The sequence below is a fragment of the Elephantulus edwardii genome, unplaced genomic scaffold, assembly GCF_000299155.1.
Source record: "Elephantulus edwardii isolate Elephantulus edwardi_28Jun2011 unplaced genomic scaffold, EleEdw1.0 scaffold00182, whole genome shotgun sequence".
NCBI classification, from domain to species: domain Eukaryota; kingdom Metazoa; phylum Chordata; class Mammalia; order Macroscelidea; family Macroscelididae; genus Elephantulus; species Elephantulus edwardii.
This window is the reverse complement of record NW_006399932.1, coordinates 2,939,867-2,951,136: the sequence shown is the minus strand read 5'-3', so window position 1 is coordinate 2,951,136 and position 11,270 is coordinate 2,939,867. Positions and strand designations below refer to the sequence as shown.

Genomic DNA, 11,270 nt, shown 5'->3' with positions numbered 1-11,270 from the left:
ACTGTTTACTGAAGGGGCCTACATCTCAATGAGAAAAGACATACATAAACATATAAAAAAATATAGTGCATTATCTGAAATATAATGGAGCTCTGGTGGCAGAGTCCATAGGAAGTCACATGGTTAATCCTAAAGGCTGCTCCTTTCTGGCTGTTCAAATCCACCGGAAGCTCCTTGGGAGAAAGATAGAAAATGACCTCTCATTTGATTTACAGCTTCATAAACCCAGTAGAGGGTCAACTCTGAGTCAGTTCTGACTCAACAGCAATGGGATCGTGACAGGATGATACATGAGATGATCATAACAATTAAAAAGAGGCACGAGGAACAGTTGGATGGGTCAGAGTCACAAACATGAGGCTAGGTGAGCAGGTCAGATAATATTCTGAGCAGAGCCAACAGTTACAGTATATCTTGGGTTCCAGGGGACATCTGGCAACATCTGGAGTCTTTTTGATAATTGCAACTGAATAGGGGAAGATCTACAAACCTCTAATGAGGATAGGACAGGGATGTTGTGAAATGAGACAGATTTCATAAGTAAGTGTTCAGCCCAATAATGCTAATAAGCAATGCTGTTCTTGAACCCACACATAGATCAAGAAGAGATAATTTGAACATGGTGGTCACCGTCAAAAAAATCAAACGATGTATTACAATAGGAAAATATGCTGCCAATAGACCTCTATAAAATGCTGAAGAGCATGAGTGTCAGTTTAAAGACCTCAGTGTGCCTGACCCAAGCTATGATGGTTTCAATTGCTTCATATATGGGTTGTCAAAGTTGGACAATGAACAATAAAGACCTAAAAAAGAATCAAGGCCTTTGAACCACAGAGTGTTAGAAGAAGCAGCACAGTCAGAAAGCTTCTTGGAGGCAAGGATGGTGAGACTGTATCTCACGCACTTGGGTCGTGTTATGAGGAGGCACCAGGCTTTGGAAAGGGACATTGTTCTTGGAAAAATTGAGAGTCAGCAAAGGAGAGGATGATCCTCAATGAGATGGATTGACTCCATGATTGTAACAATAGGCTTAAACACAATGAAGATCATGAGGGTGGCACAAGACCAGACAAAGGTTCCACCTGCTGTATGAGTTGGAGTTAATAGCACCTAACAACAATAATAACAGAGGAGAGGCCCTTAGGTGGGGGACTGCTAGGTGTGTTCAGGTGGCAAGGAGGCCAATGTGGCCAGAAGAAACATGAGCTGTCCGGCTTCTGTCTTTTTCACAAAGAATACAGAAGGTACAATTTCATGGAACACTAAGTATCCAAAGAGTCCAAAGAAAATATTTTTTACCTTTTTAGCAGGAACTTTGGTTGTGGCGGTGAAGAGAAATTGAGAAGACAAAATAAAAAATAAATAATGAGAAGTGAGGGGGATTTTCTCTTTCAACTTTGAGAAGAAAGAAGTTGTTGTTGTTGTTGTTGTTGTTGTTGTTGTTGTTGTTGTTATGTGCTGTCAAGTCAACTCTGACTGATAGTGACCCTGAGAACAATAGCTCTGAACCCTGCTCTATCATGAATCAATCTCACTGTCTCTGACACACCTACCCGGATTACCCCAGTTACTTTACCAATACATCTCACCTTGGGTTTTCCTCTCCTACACTGTGCCTCCACCCTTCCAAACATAATGTCCTTCTCCAAGGACTGGTCCCTCTTAGACACGTGCCCAAAGTGTGTCAGATGGAGCTTCAGAATCTTTGCCTCCAACTAGAAGCTTGGTTTTATTCTCTCCAGGACAGACTTGTTTGCTCTCTTGGCAGTCCATAGTATGTTCAATACTCTTCTCCAGCACCACAACCCGAAGGCATCTGTCATCTTTGGTCATTGTCTAGCTTTCCGATGCACAGAAAGTAATTACAAAGACCATGACCTGCATCAGGTACACCTTCATCTCTATACTGACATCACTGCTCTTCAGCACTCTGAGAGGTCCCTGACAAAAGATTTTCCCCGATGCAATTCATCTTTTGATCTCCTGACTGCTAGTGCCAAGAGTATTGATGGAAGATCTGAACAAGCTGAAATTATTAACAACCACAATCTCTTCTCCATCTATCATGTTTCTGCCAATTTGCAGTGGTGAGAATCTTTGTTTTCTTGATGTTGAGCTTCAGTAAAATGCGTATACTATGCATATATTGGAGTCAATTATATTCATCATTGATATATGTAATATATAAAGGATTCTTAGTAGCATGGTGGCTTAAAGATCAGTTAGTTTAAACTCATCAGCCTCTCTGTAGGAGAAAGATAAGCAGTCTCACCTGACGCACAGCCTTGGAAACCAGATAGGGTTCAACAGCATAGGGTCATAACATGTAATATGCAATAAATCTATCATCATTGAATCAACTTCAGATCCCTGTGTGTCAGAGTAGAACTGAGCCCCATAAGGACTTTCTTCCAGAAGCAGGTTGCCCAGCCTGTCTTCTGAAGTACCACTGGGAAAATGTAAGTCTCCAAACTTTCGACTAGCATCCAAGCATACTAACAATTTGTACAATCTAGGACTCCTCTATAAATATCATGCACACAGAAAACTGCTGACTAGCTAATTCAGGTTATATTGAAGGTTGTTCTTTTTTAAAAAAATACTAGTTTATTTACAAAATTCAAATATATTGATTTTAAGAACAGATTCTTCAAATTTCCCTCACCCCCACCCATCAAATTGTAAATTGTTCTTGTGAATGAAACATACTGTAAAGTATGTTTTTTATATGAAAATCAATAAAAAATATTGAAAAAATACTTTTCCCACCGAATCACTTTAAGAACCGACAAAGTATCACCTGTGATTGTCATGAAATGAAATCCTTAAGCTATGATTTGACTTAAATCAAAAGCCTTCAATTCCTGTCCCACCCTTCAACTAAATTGGCAATTGCTAGGGCTGTGAGCCTGGCTCTGGGAGCTTCTCAGACAGCCCTGCCAGATCCCAGGTCCACATCTTTCTGCCAGCATTTCCACAGAGCCTGGACCTCCAGAGCTCAGCCTTCAACCCACTGATGACAGCGCCATCCTGTGCCACCTTCAACCATCAGGTGCTCCAGATGACCCATTGCTCTCACAGCATCAGCCTATTCTGTGACCACCCCCCCCCCCATGGCCTCTCCCAGACCCCACCTGTGCAGGTCACTTGTAATCTCAGTCAAGAGGGAATTTCTCTTAACATCAGTGATCTTGATCATATTGAACAGAGCAAGCTCTTTTTTCTGTAGAACCATTTAACATCAATGCAGTTAAATGTTGTTATAGTATTTACCAACTAGTATAGAGAATGTCAGTATTTAAACAACCAATGCAGCTACCCCAGTGTGTACGAGCTGAAGCCTACCATGTTGGAAAGCTGTAGGACGCTACATGATGGTGAGCCCTCATGAGCCGCAGAAGGGTGTAGGTGGTGTTAGGTGGGCAGCAGGGAGCCAGTGAGAATTTGGGAGAAAGGATCCCAAGAAGACAGCAGTACAGAAAGTTGTTAAGAACAGAGGCTTGCCAATCTGTTTGAATGTTACTCTTACCAACTTTGAGGCAAAAGACCAGTGATTAAAGCACTATGAGTCTCAAGTTTTACTGTTATAAAATGGAGTGGTAACAGCAAAATCAATGCAATATCAATGTGGAGTGAATTTTTTTAATATTTTTTATTGGTAAAAAATATATTGAGGGTACAAGGAGGTGAGGGTTGGGGGCAGAAGGGTGAGGATGGGTCAGGATGCAGTTGCAGAGCTGCACAGTTTGATCGGTGGGGGGAGCAGGTGAAGGAAATGATGAGGGTCCAGTGGGGACCAGATGCTACAGAGGAATGACAAGCATTTTCCAATAGTAATTAAACCAACTGTCTTATTGATTTGGGAACTGGATGCCGACTCTCTGGCTTCTTCATGCTGAACAGGGGCGTAGATGTAAAGGGGGGAAGGGAGGATGCTTTATCACCTTACTGATGGTCTTGGGTTACGGCTGCTTGCCTTCTTGCTCTGTTAGAAGATATTTTCCTGTCATTTGCTCCCCTCTGGACTGCAAAGTATTTTCCCAGGTGGGTCCAGTGGGGATGGCTGGTTGAACCCGAGGCTCCATCCTCCTTTGCTTCCTTAGCTGTCAGTTGTATTTCCTTTTTGTCACTGGCACTGGGTTCAGGGTCAATTCTGGAGTAAAACTCAGAGTTAAGGTTACCTATAGGAAAGGGAGCAAACCTAGAGAGAACAAACTTGTGAGTTACAAATAGAAGGGCTTTGAGGGTGTTGCTTTCAGGTTTACTGGGGGGGGGTGCAGAAGGTGGCCTAGGTAACATTCTCTGGATACCCTAGGCATTCTTTTTTCTTCTTCTTCTCCTTCCCCACCCAGGGGTCAGATGGCACAATCTGGGGACTGAGGAGCTCACCCTGAGGGCTGCGATGGCTCGCCCCCGGCAGGGGGCCTCGACGGCTCGCTCCGGGCAGGGGGCCGAGGGCAGCCTGCCCTGGGCAGAGGGCCGCGAAGGCTCGCCCCAAGCCGGAGGCCGAGGGCAGCCCGCCCTCAATGTGGAGTGAATTTTGAAAACTATTTAATTGTAAATAGTAGGCCTGACACCAATAAGAATTCCATAATAAAACAAACAAAAAAACTTCCTCTTTGGCATCCAGCCACGTTATAGCTGATCCTTTAGTGAGTTTTCAGAAGCCTTAAAATCCTTGAGAGAATGTTGCCAATCTTTCTCCATGAAGCAATTAGTAGATTCAAACTGCCTGCCTTTGTGTTAGCAGCACAGCTCCTTACCCACTGGGGTTCTTGTGTTTTTATGTACTGTTAAGTCTGAGCTGACTCATAGCTGACCTTCCAGTGGTTTTCAGGAGGTTGTAAATCACATGGGAGAAAACTGCCCATCATCCTGCCACACAACAACTGGTGGGTTCAAACCACAGACCTTTGGGTTGGCAGCACATCTCCTTACCACTAGGCCACCAGAATTCTCTCCTTACCCTCCAGGCCACCAGAATTGAATAACAGGAGTTCTTATTAACATCACAATTTTTTTTGCATTCTTTTTATGCTAACAAGACCATAAACTTCCTATTTCCTATAACATTGTCATTGTCAATATTTGCCTTTGCATCAATTATCTGAGTCAGTACTTTCTGTATTATTTGGATAACTGTTTTGCTTGGGAAAGACCTGGCCAAGAATCAAGATTAGGAAGCATCTCACTGTGACATCTCAAAGTATGAATATGAATATGAAGAGAAAATGTCTAAAATACTGTATAAGACCATTATTATTGAATGTGTATGAGAATCTGGGTAAAGGGGAGAGCAGAGAGGTAAAGATGGTGGGGGGCAGTAATTATAGGATCACACAATTTGTTGGGTGGAGGGAGAACAATGTATATGAACTTTATAAGTAAACCAGCATAAAATAAAAATCTATTTTTTTAAAAAAAAGCAAATGCAGGTCAAGCATAATGCAGGGTAATGTGTTTTATTTTTCTACAAAAGATAAATGAACTAAAAAATGTTTTTATTAGACATTAGATGAAATAATGCAGTAAATATTAATATTGGAATATAACAATCTTTAAGGTTTTTTGTTAGGTAGGTCTATACTAGCACATATACAAAAGTTACATGTATGTTCATAATACAGAGTATGTATGTATGTGTGCACCACTCGCACACAACATGAACATGTATTTGTAAATGTATGAAATATCTTTGGGAGAATAAGCTCGTTTAATCTTTTGGAAATTCATGGGATGTTCAATACTCTTAATCAACACTACAATTGAAGAGCAAAAGGCTTGTTTGTTGAGTCGGACCAGCCTAGCCAGTGAACTGGTGGTGGTGGTGGTCGTGTGTACCATAGAGTAGGATCTGCCTGACCCATAGCTGACCCTCTGGTGGGTTTTCAGAGGCAGTAAATCACATGGAAGGAGATTGCCCATCGTTCTCCTATGGACCTGCTGGTGGATTCGAATTGGTGGACTTGAAATTGCAGCGCAGTTTAGGGAGAGACTGTATTGCTTTTGGAACCTCTACCAGGAAGAGCTCTAGTGGCTGAGTCAGAGAGCTGTACCGCTAACCCGAAGATGGCGGCTCTGGTGATTCAAATGCACCAGCAGTTCTAAGACAGAAAGGTGGGAAATCTCCTCCTGTGTAATTTATAGCCTCCAAAAACTTGATGGAGGATCAGCCAGGAGTCAGTTCTGACTCAGCAACAGCAATAAGAGCTTGAGATAGAGTCCAGCCGAATACCACACATCTAATAGGTTTCAGTCCTGTGGTGGTTTGTAAGTTGCTGTGATGCTGAAAGCTATGACAGCAATGTTTAAGATACCAGCAGAGCTGCTCTTGGTGGACAGATTTCAGAGGAGTGGCTGGGCTAAAATTAAGAAGTAAGACTGCCCATCCACTTCTGAAATAAGAGGCCTTTGAGAATGTGAAACATTAGTTATTGTGTTATTTGTTTGCGATGGACCAAGCCTTGATTTCCATTCTACCCATGTCTCTCCTGGAAGAGTGAGTTACAACAAATTTTCTAAGAAAGGTTCCCAGAGGACGGGTGTGTAGGAGGCAGCCTTCCTGGAGCTTTAGTGCCTGACTTAGTGGCATCGTCTTCGGGGAAGGCTGCCTTAGGAAAGGCCCATCCAGGCAGTAGAGTCAGAAAGTAAGAAGGTAAAACGTGTTGAAAATGGTCCAAGGTTCTCTCAAGGCATCTAACAAATTACAGAGTGAGAAAATAAGCTTGTTGTTGTTGTTGTTGTTATGAGTCGTCGAGTCGTTTGCGACTCATAGCGACCCTATGTACAACAGCCCTAAACCCTGCTCTATCCTGTGCCAATCGCGTTGCCTCTGACACACCCATCCCGATTACCCCGTCACTGAATCAATCCATCTCATAGAGGGTCTTCCGCTCCTGCGCTGTCCCTCTACTCTACCCAGCATGATGTCCCTCTCTAAATACCTGTCTCTCCTTACAACATGTCCAAAGTATGTCAGACAAAGCCCCAGAATCCTTGCCTCCAAGGAGCAGCCTGGTTTAACCCTCTCTAGGATGAATCTGTTTGTTTTCTTGGCAGTCCATGGTACATTCAATACTCTTCTCCAGCACCACAGCTCAAAGGCGTCAATTCTCCTTCTATCCTCCCTAGTCATTGTCCAACTCTCTGATGCATAACAAGTGATTGTAAAAACCATGGCCTGTATCAGGCGCACCTTAGTCTTCAGAGAGACACCGCTGCTCTTGAGTACTTTAGAGAGGTTCCTAGCCGCAGACTTTCCCATCGCAATACGTTTTTTTGATTTCCTGGCTACTGGTGCCAAGAGTGTTGACTGTGGAGCCGAGCAAACTGAAGCTGTGAACAATCTCAATCTCTTTGCCATCCATCCTGATGCTACCGATTGGTCCAGTGGAGAAAATAAGCTACTCATAGTAAAATATAGCATCCTAGCAGCTTTACTGTTTTCAGCTTTTTCCAATTTTAAGTCTACATCTTACATACAAGGGAAACGTTTTTCTCTCCACTTTAAAATCTCATTTCTACAGGAATCTAAGTTTGGGCTATCCTGATACATTGTTCATTAGGTTGGTGAACCTCTGAAGACCTTGAATAACTGGGAGAATAAGAGAATCACATGCTCCAACACTGTATCATGGCATCTCATTATAAGGCAGCTTCTCAGGCCCAGATCTGAATAGATTGTGAGTCACATAAAACTAGAAAGAGGTGTGATGAGAAAAAGAATTTAAAAAGTAAGTAATTGAGAAATAGTAGCAGCAACAGTAGTAACAACAGCTAATATTTACTTTGTACTGGGCACTGCACTAGTGAATTAGCTGGAAGAATAATCTCACTCAGTCTTCAGAACCTCTACCAGATAAAAGAGTCAGTAAGAAATTAAGAAGCTTGTCCAACATCATAGAGCCAGTATAGCGTGCTCTGTCACAACTCACCTGTGGGCTCTGGGCCAAGGACCTCACCTCTCTGAATCACAGTCCCTTCATCTGTAAAATGAACGTGACTGACCCTCTTTTCTTTAATAATTGAGCAAAAGTTCACAAGTCATGTTGGTAGAGGGGTACTCATTCAACCACTTATACATGTTGTGTTTATAGCAGTGTAACTATAATTTCATTCATTCCTGTACATTTTGCACATTTTGCAATCTTATTACTGTAACTAGTTAATTACAATATCTCATCAAATCCTTATTGTATATGGCCTCTCCCTTCACTCAACTTACCTATTTGTTCATTTTACTCCTCTCTATCCCATCCATCTCTGGTAATCATCCAAGAATGAGTTTATCTGTGTGTAAACCTTTCTGTAGCTTTTTAGACTAGTGGTTTTGACTACATGATCTTGAAGGGTCCCTCTAACACTTAGATTTTATGATTCTATAAAATTAAGTAAACCTCCCCCAATAAAGCCGCAAGGTTCAAAATGGGATGTAATACAGTTTTCCTAAGAACAAGGACTAAGCCCTTCTGTAATATTACTATTAAATAAAGGCTTCAGTGTTTTGATCTGAAAGTGTAGAGGTAGCTCTGTGCAGCCAGCTACAATACGAGCACTTGTGTTCAGGAGTCTTAAGGGATGTTGGGGCAGGTACAGGAAGGGAAGGGGAGGGAGTGGGCAACAAGGCAGTAAAGCAAGTGATGCTGGGTCCTGGAAACTTGTGCAAGTGTCTCCTGTTCAAATTCATCTGACCCGCTACACTAGCCCAAACCAAACCCACAGAGTCAATACTGGCTCATAGAAATCCTGGAGGACAGAACCGCCAGAGTTCTTACGGAAACAGGCTACTATAACCTTTATAACCTTCTCAGTGAAGCAGATGATAGGTTCAAACCTTTACGCCAGCAGTCAAGCACTTTAACCACCATGACACCAGAGCTCGTTTCCACTACACCATGACCTCTGAAAAATCAACTTTGTGACCTTTCTGCTGGGAATAGTAAATGAGCCCCTAAGGTCTTTAGAAATATGGGACTTACAAATAAGGCCAAATATTTCACCTCTGATTCTGATGAAAGGTTTATGAGCCCCAGAATAGTTCAAGCACGACATGTCTGGATTGAATATTTGGTGTGCACTTAACACCAACGGGTTTCAGAGGCTTCGTGTTTCACAACCAAACTTTGGCAGAGCTGTGTCAGTTACCTGATACCCAGGGTAGGGGACATTTTCTCACTTCTCTGTGCCGTAAATAGTAACGGCTCCTGTCTGTGGCATATGCGAGTTAATTGGGCACGTTAAGCTTCAGAGATTTGCCCAACATTGCTGTCCCTTGACTTTGTGGCCACAGAAAATAGGGCTAAGAAGATGATGACATGCAGCAGACTGAGGTTCTAACAGGGAAGGTGCTGAGAGGAGAGCTCCAGACATGGTCTAAATGATTGTGAGTTAGCAATGTGGCTGGTGAAGATTGGATTTCAGAGATCAGGCCATTCTCCACTCTGGCATGCTGATGGAGCCTCAGTCTTAGACTAGACCATGAAAATAGAGCCACATGAGGGCATCTCCAGAAATAAAATCCCTGGAATCTCAGAGATGATTCATTTCTGCTTGGAGATAAAAGGGCATGAGTGACACTGATTTGCCCTCAAACCACTGTTTCACTTCCTGAGATCTGATTCTTTAGGAACCATATAAGTTGGAGTTAAGTCAGGCAGCATGAAGGCTATAAACACCACTGATTCTACAAAACAGCGACCTTGAAGACATCTGACATACAGTTTACAAAGTGCTTTGACACACATAAATTACTTAGTTCTTTTGTTTAATTGTGATTTGAATTAAAACTTACAAATAAATTGGTTTTCCATTCAACCATTCATACCATGTAATTTTTATTACATTTTAAGTGAAAGTTACAGGTAAATTAATTTTTCATTCAACCATTCACACATATTTTTTGTTCTATAGTATTCATTTCTATACCAACAGTGAAAGCACACTTTTTCCACTTCCTCCCATGTAACTCTGATTTCCATTAATCCATCTATACCTCTCTCTGTCTTCCTGTTCTTCAGTGATACTGTGCTGATTATCTTTTTATTGTATATTGCCTTTTCATTCACCCATCTTACTCTATTTCTATTAGTTAGTCACTATTTTTTTTCACTCCTTCTCTTTCACTCTTCCTCTCCCTGAAAACCAGTCAAGAATGATTCTGCTCTTTTCTCCGCAGTACTGGGAAGCAACAGCAGCAAAGTCTTTCTGCTTTGAAAGAAGTCCTGCACGGGAACCAGAGCAAATGCAGAAAGGGGATTCATTTTATATTTTATTTTATTTTATTATTTTTGTACTGTCAAATCAGATCTGACTGGTACAAGAGGAGACTGCCCCTGCTTTTCCAGCAGAGTATCTGGTTCAAACCGCATACCTCTGGAATTGCACAGCAGCTTCTTGCCACTAGGCCACCAGAGCTCCCTAGAAAGATTTTTTAAACAGTGGAGCTGCAGATCAGTTTGAAGAATTATGACCCTCGGACAGACAGTCGCTTCTCAAGGACCATCAAGCTTAAGTCTACCCCACACCCCAAGTTCTCAGTGTATATCCTTGGGGATCAGCAGCACTGCGGTGAAGCCAAGGCTGTGGAAATCTATTACATGGACACAGAAGCACTGAAAAAACTCAACAAGAATAAGAAGCTGGTCAAAAGCTGGCCAAGAAGTATGATGCCTTTCTGGCCTCTGAATCCCTGATCAAGCAAATCCCAAGAATCCTAGGTCCAGGGCTGAATAAGGCTGGTAAGTTTCCCTTCTCTGCTGACCCACAATGAGAACATGGTGGCAAAAGTAGACGAGGTGAAGTCCACCATCAAATTCCAGATGAAAAAGGTCCTGTGTCTGGCAGCGGCTGTTGGCCGTGTGAAGATGACAGATGATGAACTTGTTTACAACATCCACCTGGCTGTCAAATTTCTGGTTTCACTGCTGAAGAAAAATTGGCAGAATATTTGTGCTTTGGACATCACAAGAACCATGGACAAGCCGCAGTGTGATTGCTAAGATACAGATCAATAAATCTTGCTGTTACTACAAAAAAAAAAAAAAAAAAAAAGAATGAATCTATGTGTAAACCTTCCCTTAGCCTTTTGTAGTAGTGGTTTTATACAATATTTGTTCTTCTGTGGCTGACTTATTTCACCCAGCATAACATCCTCTAGAATTATTATATCACAGTGTTTCACAAATTATTTTTTGTGTTTGTTTGGGGAGTGGGGAGGTTAGTGCTGCATACAATATATTGTCTAAATGCACCATAGTTTCTTTTATCCA

The 11,270-nt window shown here is 42.0% G+C and overlaps 1 pseudogene; it reads left to right on the top strand.

The window, feature by feature from the left end:
* Window positions 1-11,000, top strand: part of LOC102862205 — a 44,195-nt pseudogene extending 33,195 nt beyond the window's left edge.
* The last annotated feature ends 270 nt before the right edge of the window (window positions 11,001-11,270 follow it).